At 40.7% G+C, this 17,015-nt stretch overlaps 1 protein-coding gene across 3 annotated transcripts in view; it reads right to left on the reverse strand.

Moving 5' to 3' along the window:
- LINGO2 (leucine rich repeat and Ig domain containing 2) overlaps positions 1-16,318 on the reverse strand; it is a 1,295,977-nt gene extending 1,279,659 nt beyond the window's left edge. For 2 of the 3 annotated variants that reach the window (XM_060199677.1, XM_060199680.1), the window contains exon 1: positions 15,288-16,318. The gene's annotated coding sequence lies outside the window, so the exon portion shown is untranslated. Of the gene's footprint in view, positions 1-14,017; positions 14,714-15,287 lie in introns of those variants that run through there. The other variant, XM_060199678.1, reaches the window with a different exon arrangement.
- Positions 16,319-17,015: the final 697 nt, after the last annotated feature.

The raw sequence follows: 17,015 nt of genomic DNA on the forward strand, positions 1-17,015 counted from the left end.
TGTATGCCATTCTTACAGGAGTGAGGTGGTATCTTAGTGTTGTCTTAATTTGCATTTCTCTGACAATCAGTGACCTAGAACAGTTTTTCATATGTTTGTTAGCTTTTTGGATCTCCTCTGAGGTGAATGGTTTCTTCATATCCTCTGCCCATTTTTGGATGGGGTCATTTGCTTTTTTGGTGCTAAGTTTGCTGAGCTCTTTATATATTTTGGTGATTAGTTTCTTCTCTGATGTCTGGCATGTGAAGATCTTCTCCCATTCTGTGAGGGGTCTCTCTGTTTGTTTAATAGTTTCTTTGGATGTGCAGAAGCTTTTCAATTTGATGTAGCAACAAATGCTGGAGAGGATGTGGGGACAGAGGAACCCTTCTACATTGCTGGTGGGAATGTAAATTGGTACAGCCTATGTGGAGAGCAGTCTGGAAAACTCAGAAGGCTAGACATGGACCTTCCATAAGATCCAGTAATTCCTCTCCTGGGGTTATACCCCAAGGACTCCATAACACCCAACCAAAAAGAGGTGTATACTCCTATGTTCATAGCAGCACAATTCATAATAGCTAAAACCTGGAAGCAACCCAGGTGCCCAACAACAGATGAGTGGCTGAGAAAGCTGTGGTATATATACACAATGGAATACTATGCAGCTATCAAGAACAATAAACCCACCTTCTCTGACCCATCTTGGACAGAGCTAGAAGGAATTATGTTAAGTGAACTAAGTCAGAAAGATAAAGATGAGTATGGGATGATCCCACTCATCAACAGAAGTTGATTAAGAAGATCTGCAAGGGAAACTAAAAGCAGGACCTGATTAAATTGTAAATAGGGCACCATAGTAAAAACCCAGTGGTGAGGGGTAGACATGCAGCTTCCTGGGCCAGTGGGTGGTGGGAGTGGGCGGGAGGGATGGGTCACAGTCCTTTGGTGGTGGAAATGGTGTTTATGTACACTCCTAGCAAAATGTAGACATATAAATCAGTAGTTAATTAATATGAGAGGGGGAAAATCAATTGTATGTCTCAAAGTTTCTCAAAACACAAACTGAATCTTTTCAATATAAAGGCTGTGTATTTGATATGCGGACTCTCTCAAAAGCCTAGACCAAGCAGATTAGAAGCATCCAATAGCACAGCTATATACAAGATACTGGGTACTATACAGCAAACCATAACAAAAGGACTTTTCAAAGTTAACCCAATTAACAAATAATGTGATGATAACATTAACTATCGATTGTCTTTTTGAACCCTAAGACAGCAGGAACCTCACATCTCCACTATAGAGCCCCTACTTCCCCCAGTCCTGGAACCCTTGGATAGGGCCCACTTTCCCATATGCATCTCCCAATCCAAACCAAATAATATTGCATCCGCCGATCACAACCTAACCAGCACAACGCTTGCCACCTCAACATGCTTCAGCTCAGACTGTGTCCAGAGACTTCACGTGTGGAATGACAACCCTTCAGCTTCATTACTCGGGTGAGACCTTTCCTTTTATAGTACACTCTAATTTCATCTCAGGTAGTTCACTTTCTAACAAAGTCCCATAACCTAGATATACACCAGTTTCTGTGAGAGAGCGCTTATGTTCACACGTACCCATAAACTACTGCAAAATATATACCTGAAAGCAGAAGTACACTAGAGTTTGCAGTGAGTACCTCCCTAACACTTCCTCTCCACTATTCCAAGCTTTGGGTCCATGATTGCTCAACAAATTGTTTGGCTTCGTATGTTAACTCTCTTTTCAATCACCAGGTTCCAGATGCCACCAGGATGCTGGCTAGGCTTCCCTGGATTGAAGACCCCACCAATGTGTCCTGGAGCTCAGCTTCCCCAGAGACACACCTTACTAGGGAAAGAGAGAGGCAGACTGGGAGTATGGACCGACCAGTCAACGCCCATGTTCAGCAGGGAAGCAATTACAGAAGCCAGACCTTCTACCTTCTGCAACCCTCAATGACCCTGGGTCCATGCTCCCAGAGGGCTAGAGAATGGGAAAGCTATCATGGGAGGGGGTGGGTTATGGAGATTGGGTGGTGGGAATTGTGTGGAGTTGTACCCCTCCTACCTTATGTTTTTGTTCATTAATCCTTTCTTAAATAAAAAATTTAAAAAACAAAAAAAGAAAGAAAAGGACAGAAAGCAAGAGTCAGTTAAGGAAAGCCTAGGGAAAAAAAGTCTGTCAACTGTTCCTTTTCCCACTGACAACTTGCAGGCATATAATCAGTTGGAAATCAAGGAGTTATTTATTAAGAAAAAGAGACATAATTTAAAAAAAGGACTAATCACACAATAATAAGTAGCTATAGAAATGATTTTTTCTAGTAGTAAATAAGATATATAAGCCTTTATGAATAAGAAAACAGTCTGATGAGCAAGCTTGAATCAAGAGTAGTCGAGACAAAGATATTTATATAGACCTATTTAAAAAAATAATAAACACAATTTGTAAGCATCTATGCCAAATGAACAGTAAAGTCAGAAAAAGAATAACTCATAGTGATTCTCCACCACAGACACACAACCTTATCATCACATAAGAATGAGGTAGGTGATAGCATAGTGATTATGCAAAAACACTTCCATGCTTGAGGTACCAGAGGTCAAAGGTCCTAGATTCAAACCCCAGCACCAACATAAGCCTGATCTTAGCAGTACTCTGGTAATAAAACACACACACACATACACACACACACACATACACACACACACACACACACGCCACATAAAGGCAAGAAAATCTCAGAAGAATTAAAGGGTTGTGACAAAAAAGTAGGGAAGACTCCAGAAATCAGGCTAACCTACCCTGGAGTTTATCCCGAATATATGAAACCAAAATTAAAGATAAAAGTGCTGAGAGAATCTGACTTATGTCAAAAATACCCAGGAAAACACTCCATTACACCAAAATGAATGGCAGAAAATCTGATTAGACTCTGTACCATTTGCCAAATAGGAATGCTGGGCAGAAACAAAAAACATAATTTATGTCCCACAAACCAGATTTAAGCACAGTGATAACCTCTTATATTATCAAAACACATTAATAGTGGATCTCCCAGAAGCAACCTACCATTAAATCAGTAGATATTTTCTCTTTAAATTCCTGTCAGAGATGCAAAAAGTTTCATAAAATAAAACCAGAGAAAATAGTATACAAGTATTTGAAGAGGTCAAATATTTAAAATCAAAGAATAAAATATTTTATGAAAATTATCTATAATTTGAAAAATTTAATCTTATTCAGAACCAGGACTTGTTCAATAATATTTAATCTAAGCCTAACTTCATGAAAGTTTTCAACAGATTCATTTATAAGAAAGACTTTAAATTTGTCTCAGCTATATGTTTTGTTAGTTTCATAATCTAAAAAATAAGAAAATTCAAAGATGAGAAAATGTGAAGAAATTGTTACAAAATAATAATAAAATTCAAAAGTAAAAGGATTTCAAAATATTTTTATTGTTTTTCACTATAAATCTCCTACTTTATGTATTAGGAAGTGATACGGCAAAGTGCAAGGACCAGCTTAAGGATCCTGGTTTGAGCCTCTGGCTCTTCACCTGTGGGGGATGGGGGGTCACTTCACTGGCGGTGAAGCAGGTCTGCAAGTGTCTTTCTCCCCCTCTGTCTTCCCCTCCTCTCTCGATTTCTCTTGGTCCTATCCAACAACAACAACAGCAATAACAACAACAATGATAAACAACAAGGGCAACAAAAGGAAAAAAACAGCCTCCAGGAGCGGTGGATTCCTAGTGCAGGCACAGAGTACCAGTGATAACCCTGGAGGAAAAAAATATATAAAATAGATAAATTAAAGTAAAAAAGATTTACCAAAAAAAAAAAAAAAAGTGACAGGACTTCTGGGCAGAACTATGGCAACCTAGTCACAGAAATTTTGCTCATCAGAAAATATTATAAATATTATAATAAAATAACTCAACTAATTTAATCAGAGAACAACTGGGATTTATGGTAAAGAAAGGTGCATTACTATCTAAAGGTTGTTGACTGTGAGTAGACATCAGAAGCAGAAGGGGAAAGAGAGGGACTCAAGTTGAACTATATACCACACTGCCAGAGGTTAACATATTTGCAATGGATTCAAATCCATGTGTCAGATTTAAAGGGTCCATGTGGAACTACTCAAGGGCCTAGTGGCTTGAAAAAAAGAGCACTATACTGCCAGTTAGAGCTATGGAATCTGCAAGTTCCAGAGCAAACTCCAGGGAATCATTCAGAGGAATCAAGGCACAAAAACACCTTTGGGGCATCAGATAAGCGTATCAAACTCTCAGGTGTCCCAGCTACCATACAGATGATGGATGTCAGGGTCAGACTGTACTGCAGGCAAGAAGAGTAACTTTGGCCTCACAGTAGAGGTTCTATTTTCAGGAATCAGTCTGGGAAGTGAAGAAGTATAGGAAACCCCCCCAAACACACATATTACATCTCTATTTAAGGTACAATAATACTACATTATATTAAAGCTCCTCCCCTCCATCCACAACTCATATGTAAAGCAGAATTCAACACCACCTGGGGGGGGGGGGCACAGAAACCTAAACAGATGGGTAAAAGTAGGAAAACACCAGTTCTGCAAAACCAAGATGAAGGCCAGAAACAATAATGTAAATTCAGAAGAGCTATCAGAGAAGAGTTTAAGGAATACATTGTCAATAAACAGAATATTCTCAATTTAATATGGATAAAATGGGTTTGGAAAGAAGTCCATTACTTCAAAGATTCAGTTGATAGGAAAATGGAAAACTTGAAAACAAAGATACAGAGAATGAAGGATACTTTAAATGCATTCTAATCTCAAATAGCAAGTCAAGGCAGTAAATTTAACCATTTAGAAGAAAGAATATCACAAACAGAAGACAGAACTCTTATTCATCTAAGTGTTATAGACATCTTCAATGACACAAGTCCAATTGCAAGAAGAGAAAAAAAAAATTAACCAAAGACATTACATCAAATTTAAAAGCCTCTGCACAACAAAAGAAATCACCACCCAAACAAAGAGACTCCCTTACATAATGGGAGAAGATCTTTCCATGCCACACACCAGAAAAAAGGCTAGTAACCAAAATATATAAAGATCTCATCAGACTTAGCAACAAAAAAAAACAAATGACCCCATCCAAATATGGGGAGAGGATATGAACAGAATATTCACCAAAGAAATCCAAATGGCCAAAAGAAATATCACTGGTTGCCAAGAAAATGCAAATTAAGACAACAAAGAGATATCACTTCACTCCTGTGTCATTTACCAGAAAGGATAGTACCCACAAATTCTGGGAAGGTTGAGGGGATAAAGGAACCCTCCTGCACTGCTAGTGGGAATGTAAATTGGCTCAGTCCCTGTGGAGAACAGTCTGGAGAACTCTCAGAAACCTAGAAATGGACCTAGCCTATGACCTGACAATTTCTCTCTTGCAGATATATTCTCTCTTGCTAAGGAACCCCCCCCCAAAAAAAAAAAAGATGTGTGTATACCTATGTTCACAGCAGCACAATTTGTAACAGCAAAAACCTAGGTGTTCAACAACAGATAAATAAATGGCTGAAGAAGAATGAATTCACCATCTTCACCTCTTGGATGGAGCTTAAAGGAATAATGTTAAGTGAGATAAGCCAAAAAGAGAAGGATGAATATGGGATGATCTCACTCACAGACAGAAAATGAGAAATAAGAACAGAAAGTGGAAACACAAAGTAAAATGTGGACTAGATTTGGTGTATTGCGCCAAAGTAAACAACTTAGGGGAGGTGAGGAAGGGGCCTCAGGTCCTGGTTCATGATTATGGAGAAAGACCTAGGCTGAATGTGAGAGTGTTTTGCAGAAACTTGAGAAATTTTACATGTGTACCAACAGCTGTATTTACTGTAAACTATTAATTCCCCCATAAAAAAATATTTAAAATAAAATAGAAGACAAACTGGCCACACTTTCTGACTTCAAAGTAAAAGAAAAAAGTGTTTAAAAAAATGAGCCAACACTTTACTAGGTGCAACACACCCAACCCCTAGAGGTTCTTTAATTTAATGTTTGTGTTCAAGCACTCTTGTTGCTACAGTTTATATGTGTTATCAAATGATCTTTCCTTTCTCTGAGAGACAACTAGTGTATGGCTTCACTCACATGTGCAATATAAAAAACATATGAACTTATTTTTTAAAAAGTCTGTTACTAAGAATTTGTGAAAACTATGGTAGTTATCCTTGGGGCATAGGCAGAGCCATGGGAAGGAAAGGATAGAGCTGTGGTGGTGGGTATGGTATAGAACTATATTCCTATAATCTTACAATACTATGAACAATTACTAAATCACTAATAAATTTTTAATAATTGATATATACTATTGCATTTGAGATTATATCATCAGTGGTTTTTAACTGGACATTTAATATAAGAATGTATTCATTTGTTATAGATACTGAGTTACAAGTTTACTTTCACCTATTAGCTATTCTATTATTTCAAACTCTATTTAAAATGCAGAACATAGGGAGTTGGGCTGTAGTGCAGCAGGTTAAGCACACATGGCACAAAGCACAAGGACTGACTTTTGGATCAAGGTTTGAGCCCCTGGCTCCCCACCTGCAAGGGAGTCGCTTCACAGGGAGTGAAGCAGGTCTGCAGGTGTCTTTCTCTCCCCCTCTCTGTCTTCCCCTCCTCTCTCCATTTCTCTCTGTCCTATCCAACAATGACAATATCAATAGCAACAATAATAACAATAATAAAAAACAAAGGCTACAACAAAAAAGGGAATAAATATTTTTAATAAAAAAAAAATAAAGTGCAGAACATAAACGTTATCAAGCTCATTTTACATTAGGAAAATAATACTGAAGACATTAAGATACTGCTTGAAGTTCAGTAATTAGCATTTAGGATTGGAAACAAATTTCTAAATTTTGAATCACTGCACAGTATCTCCTTTTTAAAACTAGAAAGAGTACCACAATGGCTTTTTGATACCATTTGAGACTGAATATTCTAAAAATCACATATAAACTTATTTAAAAATGAGTAATAAGAACTGACTTAGATTATTTTTAAAAATAATAGGATATCATTTTTACCCTCAAGGATCACATGGCTTAGATATATAAAGGAGGGAGGGTAGCGGCAGTACATTTCATAGACAATACAGATTACAATGCACAAGAACCCAAGTTCAAGCCCTTGGTCCCCACCTGCAAAAAGAAAGCTTCACAAATAGTGAAGCAGTGCTACAGCTGTATCTCTTTCCCTCTTCCTATTTCCCCCTTTACTATAGATTTCTCTCTGCCTGTCTCTATCTAAGAAAAGAAAAGAAATGTGAAAAGAGGAAAAAATGAAAAGATATATGAAGGGGGCAGCTGGTGGCACTACCCCTAAAATACATATATTACCATAAGTGAGGACCTTGTAAGGGAAAGTTTCACAAGCAGAACAGTGCTTCAAGTGTCTCTCTTCTGTCTCTTTCTCTCTCTCCCCACCCCCACCTCTATTTAAAAAAAAAATGGCTGCTAGGAGTGCTTAAGGCATGCAGGTACAGAGTCCCATGATAATTCTAGTGTCAAAACAAAAGTAAAAATGATATAAAGGACAGTGAACAAAATTAGCATACAATGAATGCATGTAAACAAGTAGCTTGGCTTGAAGGCCAGCGGTGCACCTGGGCACCTGGTTAAACACACACATTACCATGCTCAAGAAGCTCCCCACCTGCACAGGAAAACTTCAGGGATAGTGTAGCAGTTTTGAGGTGTCTTTCTATATCCAAAGGAAAAGAAAAATAGCTGCCAGAAGCTGTGGATTTGTAGTGTAAACATTGAATCCCAGCAATAACTCTGATGGGGAACAAAAAAAAAAAAAAAAAAAACCACCTAACAAAAGTAAAGAAACTGCATTTTGTCCAGAATTTCAGAGATGATGATTATGGCTTAATGAGAATATGTTACTAGGCTATTTTTTGAAAGATGAAGAAGAATCTGCCCAGATGAACTGTTAAAGGGATTCCAATGTGCAAAGTCACACAATTAATAACAAATGGAGTGATTTTATCATGAAACCCCAGACTATTTTACTTTTAAGTACATTTCCAACATCTAAAAACTTAGTATGAATTATTAATTGAATTCATTAGCACTTTATTCTTATAAAGCAATTAGGACATGTGATATCCTTATATTCTTTCTTCTTCACAAGGAATGCTAAATGAAAAGATTAATGATTATCATCCACAAATATGCAAATAACTTTTTCACGATTTTCTACCATTTCCAGTGACAAAACATTTGATTATCATTGATATTCTAAAGCTATAATTTAAAATCATTAATTACTATTGAATCATACTGTGCATACTCCTCCCTTGAATTTTATATTAACATAATCATTGAACCTTCTTTTCTGAGCCAGATAATAATATTTTGTTCCTCTAATTCATCTATATAATCCATATGAATGAATGGTGTTCATGCAATCTATCTCTTCTCAACAGTCATTCAGACCTAAGTATTTTTCTAGGTAAGATAAACTGCAAGTAACTTGCAGAATTTATTTAAACTCATATTTCACATTCATTTCATCAGCCTTATTTACACATATTTTCCAGTGTAATGAATAACAAAATACCCTGATTTTAAATTATGGTGATTACTCTTTCCCTGTCGAAGACATACTACATTTTATTGAAACTTTATATGTTGCCCCAGAGAATTCTGAATATAGAACCAATCACAAATGTTCCCTTCCTAATTTTAGAAAAGTTCAGTTAAAAAATATAGTTAAGATAAAGTCTCTTTCTCTTTGACAAATGAAGCTCATCACTGCAAAATCAACATTTATCACAAGACACTGTAGTTGGCTCCCCTGGTACACCAGGAGCAATACAGTTTTTATGCTAATTATTTCCCCTCATGCTGGCTACTAGATAGATATCTTGCAGCTAACCATAGTTACATTATAATAGAATGAGATTGTATGAAGACACAGAATCCTCTTATGCAGCCAAATTAGAATTCATTTCCAAAAAAACTTGAGTGCTATACCTAGAAACTGAAATAGGCTGTGAATTTTAGATTTTTGCAATTATTTACATTATACCGGAATCTGCTTGTGATTTTTTATATAAAAAAAACAGTGACTGTTTTGCTATAGACAATTTGGTGTACTACTGAATTATATTTTTAACAAAAGAATGTAACCTGTTTTTTGAAACTGGTCCCTAGGCTTAGTATAGCAAATATTACTAGGGATTATACTCACAGTATATACTGGACAATGATACTAAAATTCTAAGGAAGGAAGAATATTTGACTTATCCCTTCAACCTGTGATAATAGACTGCTCTTAATATTAAATATGTTTACAAAAGTAACAAATTTATTCCAGTTTCACATCCTAGCAGATCTCATATTTTATCAAAATAGCACATACTTATCTCCATATGGTTATAAAATATTTATTCAAACCTATGAGACATTTAATATATACCATTTGTCTTTTCATTATGAAAATGTACTTTAATGGTGAAAACACCCTATTAGTAATACAATTAATATCTGAACCACTCATATAAAACAGGACAGATTTTCAACACTTCTCAGAAAATTATATTGTAAAAACTGACATTATATTGGTGTGTGTCAACTTCACAAATTAAACCACTTAACAGAATTTACAGGCCAAATATTTGTAAAGTATCCATAAAAATTGGGCAACATTAGATAGCTAACCCCACACAGCTCATGACTTACTGTGCTTATGAGCCCTAGCAACAGAAGGGAGCATTATGTATAGCAACATGACAGAAACTCCATAGGATGGTGCTGTGGTATCTCTCCCCTCTCGGTCCTTCCCTCCTTTCTCTCCTCTTTATTTCTCATTCTCTCAAAATCTAAAGAATGAAGAATTGGGCTTGGGAAGCTTCAGTGGTATCACATATGCATGAGGCCCTACCTCCCAAGGCACTGCATAAAAAAAGAAAAGAAGAAATTGGGTAGATTGCCTAACAGTAAAGAAGCAAAGCAACTGCTATTTTATGTCTCATTAAGTATATACACAAGAAAAATATGAGAATATTAAAAATAAAAGGGGTTCCCTTTAAATTTCTAATTGAAAAATATGTTCCTGTGGGTTCAGAAAGATAGCTCTACAGGAAGGGTACTAGCCTTGCCATGTACACCCATGTTGGAACCCCAGCACCACATGGGAAGACCTTGGCACTATGGGAAGCTCTAGAGCTGTGGTGTCTCTCCCTCTTTCTATATCTATCTGAATGAAAAAGAGGCCTTCCCTGGAGCAGTGAAATATTCATGCAATGTTCCTCACGTTGTCATCACAGTTCTTTAAAAACAGTTCAAATGTTTTGGCAAGATAGCTCACCAAGGAGGGGTTACCTACCTTGCCAAGTATGTGACTTAGGTTCATAGCAGGTCCCCACTGCACTGTTAAAAAAATTAGCACTATAGCCTCTCTCCCTCTTTTCCTCTCCCTTTCTCCCTGCCCCCCTCTTTCTACCTATAAAAGTTAGTGCAGAGAATGAAGCCCCATAATAACAACAACAAAAAAAAAACAATTAAGATGCTGGAAACTTCCTTTATGATTCACCCACTAATCATGCAATTATATAAGCAAAATACAAATTAAGAACTTTGAGAAAAATTAGTTCATATATATGTATATTAATTATATATTACTTTGATGAAACTTATTTATGGTTCCTCCAAAAAAAATCATCAGAGGCACAATTTCATTACTGCAAATATTCTTCAGATAAATTCCATTTATTTGTCTCAAGTGTTACACTGTATGACATTTGTTACCTGAAAATTTGGGGTTTTATATTTTTTTAAGCCTAGATATCATCAAACTTTAAATACAAGATGTGAGCAGATGTTAAATGTCACCATTTTATAGAATTTGGTACTGAATCTTAGAAAAATAAATGCTCTTCAAAACTAAAACTATTATAAAAGATGCAGAATTTGAGTATTTTGATGCCATATCTAGTGTATGTATGTGTGTATTTTCAATTTATTCATGTAATTTCCAGGTATCACTGAATTTATTTCCTTGAGAGTTTTCTGGAACCCGAATATTCTCTGTAAGGTCATATTAGAGCAATTTTATGATTGTATTTGTTGAGTGACATAAGGGATATAGTAACATTTACTAAAGATTTTGATGGAGTTAAGAATTTCCTAAAATTAGTTATTTATTCTGAACAGATGTGAACTAACACATGTGGTTCAACTATTTTCTTCCTATGAGAGTGTCATATTTGACTTCACTGGTATTCATGCTCATGAAAAAATAATTAATTACATGGAAATCAGTCACTCAAAGCATAAATGCACCATTTAATGACAGTCCATCTATCACCAGTGATAACTATCCATGTTTGTATGCTTTCCAGAAACATGTGCCAAGCAGAGTTACAACCAGAGACAAGAGGCATTCTTCTAAAGCAATAAACAGCAATCAACTGATGAGCTATATGACCCAAAGAATAAAATCTAAACTCGTTTTTTAGTGAGTTTCTTTTGCATATAATCAAAAAACAAATGGAACCGATCAATATTTTAAGACTACCTCCGACTTCAATTATGAGTGATAACTGCAAAACAACTATAAACTTGCAAGCATTTCATTGTGAAGGAAATATTTTAGTAAAAAGAAAAACAATGAAGCAATGAAATAAAAACAGGTGAGAGGGAAGAAATAAATATAAACTTATTTTAAATAATAAATATGATTATAGAAAAAAATCATAGAGGTGCCTGCACTTAAGTAACTAAAACTGATGTCTGGTATTTAATCTGTGTATCCTATTTGTCTTTCATTTTCTTATCAAGTATATTTTTTAAGTTCAACTGATTTTATTTCAGGAAATATGGTCTTTTATGATTAAATAGATCTTAGAGTTCTTAAAACCACAGTAGCCATTAAACCATAAAATCAAGGAATTTAGTAACATACTTTCTCATCAAAATTATAAATGGAGGTCCAAAAGGTTTAGAGCTATAACAAATACAGAAATACTCATGTAAATTCAGAAATATATATATGTATATTTTTTCAGTCTCTATTTCAATCTAGCATTCTGTTTTATGGTTAAAATGCAACTAAATCCAAGTCAGTAACTGACAAGCCTTTTTTGCATATTGTGACCTCCTCTCCTTGTACTACAGAAAAACATTTCCACCTAGAGTCCTTTCACAGAATATCTAGAGACCAAATGAAATCAACCATAATGACTACCAGAGCCAGATAATAATCAGTTTTTAATTGCAGCCTCAACTCAATTAATTTGTGACAACAGCTATCACTCCTTACTCTTAACATAAGTTTCAGAGGACTGAAGTGGTTTTCAGGTTGATAGCATCTCTGAAACATGGAAACATTTAGTCTCTTTGAAAATCAATTTATTTGGAAAGAAATATCTTTAGAAAGGAGCCATAAAACTGAATTTGAGGTTGCAGATCAGTCTCACTGCTCTGATTCAACTAATTATCAAGAAACACGGTATCTTAATGCATCATATATACAGACTCTTACTACTAGTAGAACTTCTGGTTTCAGAAGAGACTTTCCGGAAGGAAATTGGGTCCTTATTATGCATTTGCTTAGTTTAAGTAAACAATTAAATAATGTGTATCTGTATATGCAGATAACACCAGATGAGCAATTTATTGTCATAAGATAAGATTTCTAAAACAGTACATTTTAAGAACATAAGTCATTCTTTGATTTTCAGTAAGATAATTATTCTTCTACACAGCTCTAACCACTACTGTATGACAAACTTCATCTAAATCTTCCTTGAAATTATAGTGTATTGTTATACTGGAATGCAAAATACCACTAAATTACACTTATTATATAAGATTAATGAAATATAAGATGTCCTACACATAAATGATATCCAAACAACTTCGGTCACCATCAGAAGGCAACCCATTTTATTTAAAGTCTTAATGCAAAAAAAAAAAAATTTGACAGTATCTCACAAAAGGTTTTACTGATTTTCAACAGGAAGTACTTCATTCCCCCCCCCCACCCCGCCTCACACTTTAAATGTATTGGAAATAATGCATTCTCCTGGAAGATGATCGTACACTGAAGAACATCCCTTTCTTTTAAAACGTTAGCCAATTTCCAATTTCTGAAAAAAAATTCACTCTTTTTAGCATGTAGCCCTATGTTTTACAAATATAGGATGCCGATTTTTATTCAGCATTCCTAAAATACTCCATGCTCTATTCTATTTTCTGTTTGCTTCAAGTACTATTCTGCTGGAGGTTTAATATTACAAGTCTTGTTAAGAGCCACCTTAGAAGACACTGAATGAGTGTAAAAGGACCACATATGGTATGCTGAAACACAGTACACAACACATACATCCCCAGTTATCTCACAAACGCTGTTTAACCACGCCAAGTACACACAATGCCCACACTTTTTTTTTCTGGCTTAGACACAACACTCAACATATTCCATGCCCACCATGCCCAAGGCAGCGCCTAGCAAAAGTGATTTTGTTAGTGGTTTGAGCAAGGATTATGTCAAAGACTGTGAAATGGGAACTGAGTCAGACTTCATCAAATAATCTGAACTCCAAGGCCATTTCCCAGGAAGCCAAGCACCACCCCAACCTTTACACACAAGCTTGACTTCACCCTCCTCTCCTTCCTCCCCTGATGTTCTGGTCATGACTTGCTACTCAGATTCATATTCTCTCTTTCTGTCTCCCCCTCCTGCCCCCCCCCCCCGCAAAAAAAAAAAAAAAACAGCTTTGCACTGTTTTCAGTCAATCCTCTGGGAAAGGAAATCAGTTAAAAAAAAAAAAAAAGGCTCAATGGTGAGACTTCACTATCAGGTGAAAAGCAGAGGGGAGGGAAAGAGGGTGTGGTGCTTTTTCCTCCACCACACCCCACGCCTGGAGAAGCTCAGCCGCCCCAGTCCACTGCAGCTTAGGGGAGCAATGAGGGTCCCCTTAGCTCACCTCTGCGAAGCCTGGTGCACAGACCAGTCCTGGGCGCTCCCTGCAGCAAACTTCACTTCAAGCCGGCAGATGGGGGGTGGAGGGGGGGAGGAAGGCGGGCCAAATGAAGGTTCAGTTCCAACAGATAGTCCAGAAGCTCCAGGAAGCAAGACAGAAAGGCACCTCTAGATCTAGACCCGCACCCCGCACTCCTTCCCGCCTGGGCTGCGTGCGTGGTTGGGAATGCACGGAGGACCCGAGGCCAAAGCACAGTGGGCAGAGCGGACGTTACCCCCCCGGGACTGCCCTCAGGGCGCCGGCGAGGATCGCGTCGGTCAAGTGGCTCAGGCGCAGGACACAGCTTCGCGGTGCTCCGCCTGTATTCGGAGCCGCGTCCGCCGCTCTGCGCGCAGCCGGGAGGCGCGCCGGGACTCGGGCTCCGGTCCCCCGCTCCAGCCTGGGCTCGCCTCCCCCTACCGCGCCCGCTCCGCCACCCCGCGGGCACGCCGGCTCCCCGCGCTCGCCCCTCCGCCTCCTAGCGCCCCCACACCCACCCTCGCCGCGGCGCCCGCTGGGAGCCTCTAGCGGAGGCGAAGGGAAGCGCTGCCGACCCGCGGCGCCCGGGCTGCAACGCCGACTGCGGGGAGCCCGCGAGGCAGCGGCGGCGGCGCGCGCCCCAGTCAGCCGGCCGGATGCCACCGCCGCCGCCGCCGCCGCCCCCACCTGCCCACCTGCCCACCTGCCCACCTGCCCACCTGCCCACCTGCCCACCTGCGCCGCGGCTCACCTGCCACGGCGTCCCGGCAGCGTTCGCCCGGGCCCACGGGGGGCTCTATGGCAACTGGGGGGGTGGGTCTGCGGCGCAAACCATAAAAAAAAAAATGAAAAGCTGACTGGAAACACACACACACAGAGACACACACACACAGAGACACACACACACACACACACACACGGCTGTAAATCAACTCGGACAGACGAGCTGGCAGGACAACGTTGCCAGGAGGCTCCGAAAACAGAGGGTCCGGAACGCACTTCCCTCGGGCCCGCCGAACCCCCATGACTGGGTACCGGCGGCGCCCGCCACCCCCCGACTCGCCCGCCCGGAGCCATTGGAGGGACCTATGCAAGGGCGGAGACGCCAGGAGGGAGCACCCCAACTTGGCTTAGCCCCCCCCCCATTATCATCATCTGTTCCCCCGCCCCGTCGCTGACATCGATTTTAACTTATTTTTCCTTTCACGCAATTCAGGAAACGTTGGAGCAGGTGAGGTGTTTTCCAGCCTCCTACCTGGAGACGCGTCGATTCTCCTTCAGGTTCCTCAGATCCAGACGCGACAGCGCGGCGCATCCAAGTCCCGAGGCTCCGGCGGGACTTCCCGCCTCAGCGCCCGGCAGCTTTTCGTCTTCAGGGGGGTCGCGGGGCCTGGGCGGCGGCGGACACGGGTACAAACCCAGATGGGGGAGACGCTTCCCCGCACCCCGACAGGTCGGCTTCCCGGCCCCTGCTTGGCCAACTTGGCTTGCTATGTACCCTTCCTCTTTAATCCCCACATAGGCCTGTCAGATAATTCTCCGGCAAAAAAAAAAAAAAGCAGATGATTTTTTTCTCAGTGGCGGCCGCCCGTGTCTATCTCGGCAACACCCCCTTGTCTTGGCTCCCCGGAACTCCCAGGGTGATGGGGGGGGGGGGCGAGAGGGGAAGGGAATGGTAGACGCTCGAGGCTGTGAGGAAGGACAAGTCCAAGGCACAGCTTCAGAAACCCTTCTCCGGGCCAGCCCTTCGCGAAGGTGTCCGTGCGGAGGAAACTTTGAGCTGAGGTAAAGACGGCAGCGTAGGGCCGAGCGGGCGGGCCGCGGGCGCCAGGTGCGCGGGCTCCGAGGCTGAGGCGGCGGCTGCCGGGAGACACCGCGCTCGGGCGGGCGCGAGGCCGGCGGTGGCGCGTGGGTCCCGGCGGCTAGTCTCTGCGAGCGGGCTGCGCACACACACTCAAGCGCGCACAGAGCCGCGCGCGCAGCCACACGCACGCCCAGCCCGGCTCGCGGGCCACTGGCGGACTCGAGGTCCGGAGAGGCGTGGAGGGGCAGAGGGGCCGAGGTGGCGGGCGATTGGGCAACTCAGTTTATCCGCACTCCAGTAATCAGACTGCAGCTGCTGCTGCTGGGTCACCCATCCTCAAGGCGAGTCTTCCAAGTACGCGAGGCTACTGCCTCTCAGGGTCCTGGCTTCTTTAACACCCAGGGTCTTTCTTTCCCCGAAGCCACTAGTTCTCCACACACCTTTCTGAATTAAAAGGTTAACCTTCCAACCTGGCCTGGCCTCCTCCTCGACGACCAGGGGACTTAGAGGTATACACTGCGACCAGATGGGGGCTGAGGGGTTCCCCGAGCTGCTCCGAATAGAAGAGCCTAAACATTCTTTCCTGGACACAAGCCCTTCTCATCCCACCTTTCTTGTCGACTTTTATCAGTGATCATCACACCTACCCCCTTCTCCCAGGGAGTTCCAGCAGCTCTCACACACCTTTCTGAAAAGAACTGCCCAGGGAAGTGTGACACCTAGCTTTTTGGAAGAGGATTAATTTATGGTTTACGCTTATATTGTAAACTGGACGGTAGCAGGTAGCGGGCTCCGCGGGAGAAAGGGGAGGGATTAGGAGTCCCTAGACTCAGCCCCCCGGAGCAGCCATTTCCAAGGTTTTTGTGCGGGAGTAGCAGTCCGCGTCTTTGGCTACTTCCAACTTCTCTAGTCTTCCTTTGACTTTGTGGATGCAGCACAGCTGGGGAATCCCAAACCCAAGAGACTTCTCTCTCATAAAGCACTATGGGCGCATTCACAGCTTTCTTAAACAAAAAGGCTCCCAGCAACTGATCTTACCCCAACTGGCAATTGGAATTATTCGGCGAAAGTAGTAAACTTTTGTTTTCAGATTTGTTTTGTTTTTCTTGCTTGCTTTTGACTCACCTTCCTGCTCTGCCTGATTGATCTGCATTCAGCAGAGTGTTACTCTTCCTTCCC

Source organism: Erinaceus europaeus, chromosome 10, assembly GCF_950295315.1.
Source record: "Erinaceus europaeus chromosome 10, mEriEur2.1, whole genome shotgun sequence".
Lineage (NCBI taxonomy): Eukaryota > Metazoa > Chordata > Mammalia > Eulipotyphla > Erinaceidae > Erinaceus > Erinaceus europaeus.